This window comes from Podarcis melisellensis, assembly GCF_964234715.1.
Source record: "Podarcis melisellensis genome assembly, chromosome: W".
NCBI lineage: Eukaryota > Metazoa > Chordata > Lepidosauria > Squamata > Lacertidae > Podarcis > Podarcis melisellensis.
This window is the reverse complement of record NC_138535.1, coordinates 12,422,881-12,433,497: the sequence shown is the minus strand read 5'-3', so window position 1 is coordinate 12,433,497 and position 10,617 is coordinate 12,422,881.

Below are 10,617 nucleotides of genomic sequence, written 5' to 3'. Positions count from 1 at the left end.
AGCTAACAAAGCTTTGTTTTCCACTGGCGTGGGCTCTTCACTCCCCCTCTGCTTCGGGCCATCTGCAGGCATCTGTCTTTGTTTACCTCTGGCCTTCCGGCCTCTGCAAAGACGATGACCTTGGCTCCCACGAGAAACAGAGCTCTCAGCTGCCGACTCCTTGGCTCCCCCTGGAGGCTGGAATTCTGCCTGGGCTGACATCACAGTCTGCTCCCCCTGCAGCTTGCAATCGGTGCCCTCAGCATCCCTGCATTCATTCGCATTCTGGGAAACAGCCAGGACTTCCGATGCATTCAAACTCTGAGCATTCAGACTCTCAGCTGGGATGACTGGCAGATGAGCTCTCTTTAAAGCATTCCACATCTTACGTGCCGTCACGTTGCCAGCAAGCGTTTTTATTTCCTCCAGAGAGACGGACAAGACGATTATGTCAATGGCCCTCGAATTCTGGGCCTCCCATTTCTCTGTCAGAGGAACTGGGGGGGCTTGAGACACGGTTTGCCACACCCCGTACTGACGCAGCAAACTCTCACACCATTTTGCCCAGGTCTGATAATTTCCCCCATTTAACTTAGGGCATTCAGCAGCTTCAGACACTTGGAAAAACTCCATTCCAGGTCTTTACGTGAGCCCGAGTCTCTTTGTTTACTTCAAAGACTCCTTATCTCGGCTCCCATTAATCACGAATTCTCTGGCGCTGCTCCCAGACCAATTAGTTTTGCTGGACATCAAAAGCTCCCTTCCGCGGCATTCAGAAAAGCCTCTCCGTTTTCGCTTTTCACATACCTCAGCAGCAGTCTGTTGCATTCTTACTCTCCTGTAAGTGCCGTGAATCTGGGCCCGAAACCTGTTGTTGGGATACTGCCAGGGAGACAAAGGCCATCACTGCCTCCACGTCGTCTCCGGACGATCTGTTGATGTCCCGTAGTCACGCAGTATCAGCAATTAGCGGCACCAAGCCTCAGAAATAGAATGCCACATTCCTGGGCTGGTGCACACTCTTTCAGCAGAATTCACACAGCAAAAGTTGCACTCAGGAGAGTATCATTTAGAATGTTTATTCAGCGTTGGTCAGAACAAAGAAAAACATGACCGACTGCTATCGTGTTCTGGCGCAGAGAGAGAAAACGAAAGCAATAGCAAACTTAAAACATCCTGAGAAACAGGACATGCACAGACTCTGTGACTCACAAGCCTGCTCTCTCTTAAGGTGGAACTGAAATATCCTAACAGTCAGTACACCAAAAGGAATCCTGTACTGCTCCTATTGCCCAACTTCCAAAACATGCACTCAGAGAACTGGGTCTTCCCAGTAGGACGCCTGATGCAAGCTAGTGACTTCCTAAAAATCACTGCAAACCCCCCCCCCCCACCCACATGACCTGGGTTGCTGTGTGTAAGAGAAACCTGGTGGACAAGCAGCAGCTAGGACAGGACCATCTATTTCTTCCAACCAAGTCTCTGTTACACATGCCAGGTCAAGTCCTCCATCCACGATCAAGTCATGGATGGCAGTGGTCATATGTTAGCCAAGACCACTCTGACTGCTGTGGTCATATAACTAAATAGTTCCACTGACGATTTCACAGTACAGTAGCTGAAGGAGTCATACCCAACAGCATAGTTTGGGGGTCCAATGCAAATTTGGGGGGGTTACATTTTTTTCATTTCGAAATGAACTTTCCTCCAAAACTTTTTGGTCTTTTCACAGGTCCACCATAAATGGAAGAAGATTCCTTAAGGTCTATCACATTTCCAGCAATGTCCATTCATTGCATTATTCATCTTCTGTATATTTTTCAAAGTTATATACCATTGAAAGAACATTTTTGTACAGTCATACCTCATGTTACGGCCGCTTCAGGTTACGTGTTTTTGGGTTGCGGACCGCGGGAAACCTGGAAGTACCAGAACAGGTTACTTCTGGGTTTCGCCGCTCACACATGCGCAGAAGCGCCAAATTGTGCTGGCGCCTGTGCAAATGTGGCGCTTCAGGATGCGAACGCTGTGGGTTGTGGACGTGCCTCTTTCACCGGTTATGTCTGCAACCCGAGGTTCCACTGTACCAATTTTGTTTTAGGGCTTAACTTGAAGTTTTATTCCTTTATTCATAATTGTTCTCATTGTTCCACTGTAAACTGCTCTTAAAATTTTTGCATCCATTTTGTCATATAAGGTTTTGCTTGTCCGGGCTCGGTGTCATATTTGATTAATAGTTTATAAATTTTACCCAAAAGGTAGAACTCTGTTATGATGGACTCAAATTCTGTCTTTTCACTGATTTAAATGTTTGCCATACAAGGAGTTCTGGTTTACCGCGGACATTGTGGAAGTGCAGAAAACCTCTCTGAGGCTTTCTGAGTGACGCAGGGGTTCAGGGGGTGGCCCCAAACCTCAAGGGGAGCAGCCTTGGGGGACAGGGCACCCAGCGACGTCAAAGCAGCTTCTCCACTTTTTCAGGTTTTTTTTTTTTAAGGCTCAAGAGCAAACGGAGCTGCAGACACGACAGGGAGGCACCACCACCCCCGCGTTGCGATGTCTCTTAACTTCTACTGAAAAGCGGTAAACTTCCAAATCTATAAGAACAGAACCCTCAGTGTGCACAACTGGCTTTAAAGATAGACTTGAAAAGAATACACTGAGGGAGTTCTGGATGTCGAAGGATTGATTTAAGGGGTCCATCCCAGTAGCGGAGAGAAAATGGCGCAGAGAGAGAAAGTTGCAAGAAAAAAGGAAGGAGGCTGACAACCCTGCTGAGTGAGTACAAAGTGAAAGTCCTCTGAAACTTTGTGCCGAGGCAGTGGATTAATTTGAACTAAAGAGCTGCAAAAAGAGTTATATTGGAACTTTGTTTTACCCTCATGGTTGTGAAAAGAATGCGTAAGAGGCTTTTTTGAAGGAGAGAGTGATTAATGACTTAAAGGACTTATGAACTGTGCTTGATTAATGGTGGCCAAGTAGAGGAAAAGCAGAAATAAGAGCTGAGATCTAGGAACTGGGATTTAAGAGCTGGATTTTAAGAACATCAACACTATCATTTTTGGTTCCAGGGGTTTTTTTAAAAAAACCCAAATTGACTTTAAGTATATGGATAACCCTCCCAGCCTAATTATTATGCTATTTCAGTACATTCCCTCCGTTTATTTTTTATATTTTTTTCTGGGTAAGGAAAAAAGTGTGGAGAGGGGAAAATAAACTTCCTCTTTTTTGGCTCTTCCCCTTTCTCTTCCCCTCTCTCTTCATATTCTCTTCATATTAATAACTAATAAGCCGGCAAGAGGTGAAGAAAAAATATAAGAACTTTAATATTGAACTTTGGACACTTCCCCTTTGGATTTTTATATATTGGATTTCCAGTGACTCAGGATTTTGGGACTATTTCTTTCTTTATCTCCCTCTCAGGTTGTAGGTTTTGGATACAATTTGTTATAATATTAGACTATACCAGTAAGAGGACAAGAAGAGAAGGAAGCCATTCTGGATTACAAATATTCCATTTTTGGTTCTTTAAAGCTGTTTAACATTCAAGTTGACCTGCCCCGATTTGGATTAGGCCTGCAAGTGGCTGAAGAGCATTTAAGTCGAGTGGATTTAGGCCTACAAGTGGCTGAAAATTATTGCTTAACTGAATTAAAACTTCAAAAGGTAAGAAAACAGGGGGCTAAAAGAGAATTTCAGCTAAATCAGTTATAAGTGAATTAACTTAAGTAGACCTTTTAAACCCCTATTGTTGAAAATTATTAATTGTATTAATTGGAGTGAGGGTACTGAAACTGATTTATTTGATTTATTTGATTAACTGATTTACTGGTTTCCAAAAATGTGTTAATGCAAGTGTATTAATCTGTATTAATCTGTATCAATTTGCTTAATCACAAGAATTGGTTAATTGGTGGAGATATTTAAGGAAATTGAGAAAAAAGTGATAAAATATATTAATATTGTGCTGGGGAAAGAAGTTGAAGAGAGACATCTTGTGGTATAATAGACAATAGGTTTCTTTCATATATAAAAGGCATTAGAGGGGGATTGTACGCCCCCTAGGGGTGAAATTGAGTATTTCATTAGAAAAATTTGGAAAACTTTGTTAAAAAATGGGGAAAAAAAGAAAATTGATTTAAAATGGCAAGAAAGAATGGCAAAAAGATAGGGGGAACACCGAGGGAAATGAAAATATCCCGACAAGAAGAAATTAAAGATTTGGACATTTTGTGGCTGAAGATAAAGGAAGAATTTAAGCAAAGCGAACAACATATGGAGAAGAAGTTAGGAGAAGTGCAGGAAATGCTAGATAAAAAAATAGAAGGGGCAGTAGGAGAACTCTCAAACAAAATCACAGACTTGACAGTTAGATCAAAGACAATAGAAGAGTCAACTAAAAGAATCCAAAAGGAAGTGAAGGAGAACAAGAGAGAGAGAGATAAGATTAAAGCGGAGTTAGGAGACCTGAATAAAAGTCAGGACCAAGTATGGGAAAGTCTAGCCATGTTGGAGATGAGGCAGAAGCAAATGAATTTGAAATTTAGAGGAGTAGGAGAAGAGATGAATGAGAACATCAAAGTTAAAATGATCAAAGAGCTGGCAAGATGGCTGGACATGAAAGAAGAAGTTGAATATACAGTGGAAAATGCATTTAGAATAAAAGTAAGATCTTTACAAGCTAAATCAAAGAAACTACCAGGAGATTGTCTAGTGATATTTAACTCGTTAGACATGAGGAATGCGATATTGAAAACGAGTTACCAAAAAAAGTTGATAATAGATGGCAGGCCGATTATTATCTTCAAAGAAATTTCTACCATATTTTTACGTAAGAGAGATGGCTATAAACAACTAGTGAGTGTTTTGAAAAGAAACGGCATACAACACAGGTGGGAGTTCCCGGAAGGGATCTCCTTTCATTACAAAAATAAAAGATTCAGGTTGACGGACATTCAAGAAGTGAGGAAATTTTCAAGGAGATACGAGGAGGAGCTTGGAAAGGTAGAGGATAAATTTGGAGAAAGGGAGTCAGATTTAGAGGAGAGAAGAAGGAAAAGGGAGAGAGAGGAAGAGAAAGAACGAAGAGGAAAAGAAGAAGAGGAGGAGGAAACAGAAGAAAGAGAAGTGGGAGAAGAAGAAGAAGAAGAAGAGGAGGACGACACAGGCAACAAAACCACTCAAATTTAATTTTAATTTGTTACTACGGTTAATTCGGTTAAATAATAATGACGTTGAAATTAATAACCTGGAATGTGAATGGTTTAAATGAGAAATCTAAGAGGAATAAAACTTAGAATGTATTGAAGAAAAAAAATCTCTATGTAATTTGTTTACAAGAAACTCATATTGCCAAAAAACACAAATATATTTTGAAAAATAAAAGGTTAGGGGGGGTGGAATTTATTAATTCTGATGTGGGTAAAAAAAGAGGGGTGGTACTCTATGTCAAAGAAAAATGGGAACCTAAATTAATTTGTAAGGATGAGGAAGGGAGAATATTGGGGGTACAAATCAATCATCAGGGTGAAAAACTTAATGTGGTTGCCATTTACGTGCCAAATACAAATAAGGCAGAGTTTTATAGGAAATTGGAAGAGAGATTGATTGAAATAGAGGATCAAAAAATAATTTTATTAGGAGTTTTCAATGGAGTGGTACAGTCAGAATTGGACAGGCTAACAAAAAAGAAGAAAGGTAATCAAGGGAAATTACCAAGGTCCTTGTTCAATTTGGTGGAAAATCTGGACTTAATAGATGTTTGGAGAGATAAACATCCAAGTACAAAGCAATTTACATTCTTTTCGGAACCTCACCAGAGTTGGGCGAGGATAGATCAGGTCTGGACCTCAAGGTACCTAACTCCAAGAATTTTGAAATGTGAAATACAGCCAAGAACTCTATCAGACCATAACCCCATAGTCTTAGAAATAAAAGGTAAAGTGTAAAGTATATATAGATGGAGGATGAATGAAAATGTTTTTGAGAACTCCGAAGTAATTGAAAAAGCTAAAGACACCCTGAAAGAATATCTTAAATGACTATGCCCTGGGCATAGTCTGCCAATTGGTGTTAAAGAAGGATAGAACATTTTTTATGTATGCTACAACAGTAGCAAGAATACTTATTGCAAAGTACTGGAAGACACAAGATCTACCCACCGTGGAAGAATGGCAGATGAAGGTGATGGACTACATGGCTTTGGCGGAGATGACAAGCAGAATTCGAGACCAGGGAAGAGAAACGGCGGAGGAGGATTGGAAAAAATTTAAAGACTATCTAAAGAAATATTCAAAAATTAGTGAATGTTAGATTGATGCTGGATGAGAAAGTTAGGGGTTAAATAGCAACAATGGTTATGATAAAAGAAAATGAGGGTTAACAAAATTAAATTGAAAATAAGGGAAGGATTTGCTGATCAATTAATTAGACATGAGAATACAGAAAAGGGAGGCATGAGGAAGTCGGGAAAGTAAGTTATAAGAAAGTAAGATCTGAAATTATACGTGTTGTATGTTTTTCTATGTTCTATGTTTTGTGTATTATCCTAAAAATCTGTGAAAATCTTAATAAAAATTTATATAAAAAAAAGAAAGAATATCTTAAATGGAATTTAAATAATGATATTAATATTGACATAGTCTGGGACGCAAGCAAAGCCGTCATGAGGGGTCACCTAATACAGCAAAACAGCTATAGAAGACAATTAAGAGAAAAGAAGAAATAAGATATTCTAACGCAATTAGGAGAATGTGAGAAGAATTTAACGATAAAACCCAAAGACGAGCAGAATAAACAAGTAATTAAAATGTTACAAACCCAATATTCAATGCTGGTAAATCAGGAGGTAGAATGGAAAATAAAATCAATGAAGCAGAGATTTTTTGAATCAGCCAACAGAACAGGAAAATTTTTGGCATGGCAGTTACGGAAAAGACAAAAACAAAGTGTAATAAATGAGATCAAAGTTGAAGGACGTCAAATAGAAGATTTGAATGAAATAAAGAGATCATTCCATAAATATTATGAAAAACTATATAAAAGAGAAAATTAAGAAACAAACAAAATAGGAAAATATTTAGAAGATTACAAAGGAAAATACATAACAGAAGAAGAAAAGGCACAATTGAATAAACCAATTACGAAAGAAGAAATACAAGAAGCGATAAAAAAGATGAAATTAGGTAAAGCCCCAGGCCCGGACGGATTACCGGCCAAATATTATAAAACCTTAGTGGACCAACTGACTCCGGTGTTATGTGAACAGCATTTTGCAAGGAGGGAATATACCAGGTACCTGGAAGGAAGCACATATAACCCTGATTCCTAAACCAGACACTGATAGACTGAATATAAAAAATTACAGACCTATTTCATTGTTAAACAATGATTATAAAATTTTTGCAGAAATGCTGGCAAACAGACTTAAAAATTGTTTAAAGGATTTTATACATAAAGACCAAGCTGGATTTCTCCCAAATAGACAACTTAAGGACAACGTCAGGCATATCATAAATATTATAGAATATTTGGAAGTCAAAAATGAAATACCAGCGGCCCTAATATTTATAGATGCCGAAAAAGCATTTGATAACGTATCATGGCAGTTTCTGTTAAAGAGCATGGAGACAATGGGGATAGAGGGCACTTTCATGAAAGGCATAAAAGCGATTTACTCTAATCAAACAGCTAAATTTGACAGATTCATTTAATATTATAAAGGGAACAAGACAAGGCTGCCCTCTATCCCTTTTACTTTTCATAATGGTGTTAGAGGTAATAGCAAACAGGATGAGAACTACACCAGAGATACGGGGGGTTAAAATTGGTACCAAGGAGTACAAGTTAAAGGCATATGCGGATGACTTGGTGTTATCCTTAGAAGAACCACAAACAAGCGTCGGTAAGGTTTTGGAACAATTAGAGGAATTCGGCAAATTATCAGGTTTCAAATTAAACAAAAGAAAGACTAAAATGCTGGTTAAAAATATGGATAGGAATATAAGAGAGCAATTGGAACAAAAATATGGAATTAAAGTCGTAAAAAAAGTAAAATATCTAGGTATCTGGTTGACATCGAAAAATATCAATTTAATCAGTGATAATTATATACCTACATGGAAAGAGATTAAAAAGGATTTGGATATACGGAATAGGTTAAAGCTTTCATGGTCCGGAAGAATGGAGGCAATCAAGATGAATATTCTCCCAAAAATGTTGTTCCTATTTCAGACTATTCCGATAATCAGGGGGCCTTCAATATTTAAGGAATGGCAAAAAAAATCTTTCAAAATTCATATGGCAGGGAAAGAGGCCGAGAATTAAATACCAACTACTTACAGACCGGAGAGAAAGAGTGCCAAATCTAAGATTATACTATGAAGCTTCCTGTTTATGTTGGCTTAAAGAGTGGATTGTTTTAGAAAATTCGGAATTGTTGGACTTAGAAGGCTTTAATAATAGATATGGCTGGCATGCTTACTTGTGACTCAACAAAGAAAAGGTTCACAAAGGTTTTTCAAATCATATTTTTAGAGGAGCCCTGTACGAAGTTTGGGAGAAAAACAAAAAACTTCTAGAAAGAAACACCCCGTTGGTGGTTATCCCCGGTAGATATTTTAACAATAAAAAAATTGAACATGAAGGGGAAAAGGTTAACATATGAAGATTTATTGGTAAAAACAGAAAAAGGTTGGAAGAACTTATGAGGAATTGAAAGATAGATTGACAGGTTGGATACAAGACCACCAGATAAATGCACTTTGGAATGAAGATAAAAAACTGGGGATGAATGAGAAAAAAATCTAAATATCAGATAGAAATTCTAGAACGAAAAACCAAACTTTTATCTAAGATGTATAATTTTTTGTTAGAATGGGATACAAAAGATGAGTTGATAAAGGAGGTGTAATGGGAAAAGGGGGCTGCTCGTGCGTAAGCGTTTAAGTCCTCCAAGCTTCACATCAGTTCCTAAACTTTCCCAGTTCGAGGAGCCATGGGTGCGTGGCTACCTCAATCGCTGGCAGAATCCGTCAGTGGGCGTTTCCGGAATTTACTCCAACATAAGAGTTCCTTGACGGAAACTCTTCTTCTGGATTCTCTGCGTGACAGTTTCCTCCGCGGAGTGGGCGTCCCCAGCGGAGGTCCTGAGCCCTCCCCGCTATTCTCACTGGAAACATCTTGGAGCCCTTCCTCCGATTGAGTTTCTGCAGGAACTCTCCCTCTCCCCCTACTGGTTCCTTCCTCCGCATCCGAGGCTCTCCTAGCCTCCTTGAGCCCTTCCACCACCTGACTCTCCGATGGCAGTTCCCTGACAGGAGGTGATGGTAAAATGGGCAATTGGATATAACATAGAGTACGACAAGTGGGTGAGGCTATGGAATAAAGGAATGAAGTTCACAGCATGCGTCACATTAAGGGAAAACCTGGAGAAAATGGTGTACCGATGGTACATCACTGGTAAAATTGGGGAAAATGTATAAAATTGGGGAAAATGTATAAAATTGGAAACACATGCTGGAAATGTAAGCAGAAGGATGGGGATCTTTACCATATGTGGTGGGTTTGTGAGGAAATGAAAAAAATTTGGGAGCTTATATATAACGAATTAAAGAAAATTTTCAGATATACTTTTTCAAAAAAACCGGAGGCATTTTTGTTAGGAATAATAGGTGACGAAATTAAAAAAGAAGATCAGAGATTGTTTCAATACGCGACGGTGGCGGCCAGGGTATTGATAGCTCAAAAATGGAAATCAGCAGAGATCCCTACGGTTATGGATTGGCAAGTAAAATTATTTAAATACGCAGACTTAGCAAGAATGACACATAAAATTAGACACCAAGAAGGTACAAAGTTTATTGACGAATGGAGTAAATTTGTGACATATACTGAAAGTAATTGTAGAAATTTAAAAACTACAGTAGGCTTAACATAAACCTTGTAACGTGTACATAATTGGAACAGAAACTGTAAGAGTAGAAGTATACCAAGAAAACCGCAACGGGATAGGAAGGAAGTCGAGGCGTGATCCAACGCAATGTAAATAAGATGATGGTACCAAAGAACGGTTGTTAAGAGTGTTTGTTTTAGTTTTTGATTGTTTGTTCTGGTTTGTTTTCTGTTTTCTGTTTAACTGAAAATCTCAATAAAAATAATTTTGAAAAAATGTTTGCCATACAGTCTTTCTTGAATCTGGATATTAGTTGACAGTATGTAAGCAGTTTCATATTTTTTCTCCTCTTTAATACTTTGGCATGTATCTGATCTGTTCTTGAATATGAACCATATCTTGGTACTATATATAGTCATATATTCTCTAATAATAATTTTCCAGTGGAGACATTAGCAGTGCAGGTAAGGGCATTTTTGTGATTTTTGTAGTGCAACTCATGATTTTTGTGGTGAGGATCCATGAGGATCCACGTTTTTGTTCCACGGTACGACCAGGAAGCCATGGATCTGAGTTTTTTGTGTTGCAGGATGTGCCCCTGGCTATGATATGTGATTTGATGGTGATTTAGGGGTGGCCCAATACAAAAATCATGAGGATCCATGCTTCAAAACCATGTTTTTGGACCATGGAGTGGCCAGGAAGCTGTGGATCTGAGTTTTTTGTGGTGCAGGCTGTGCCCCTGG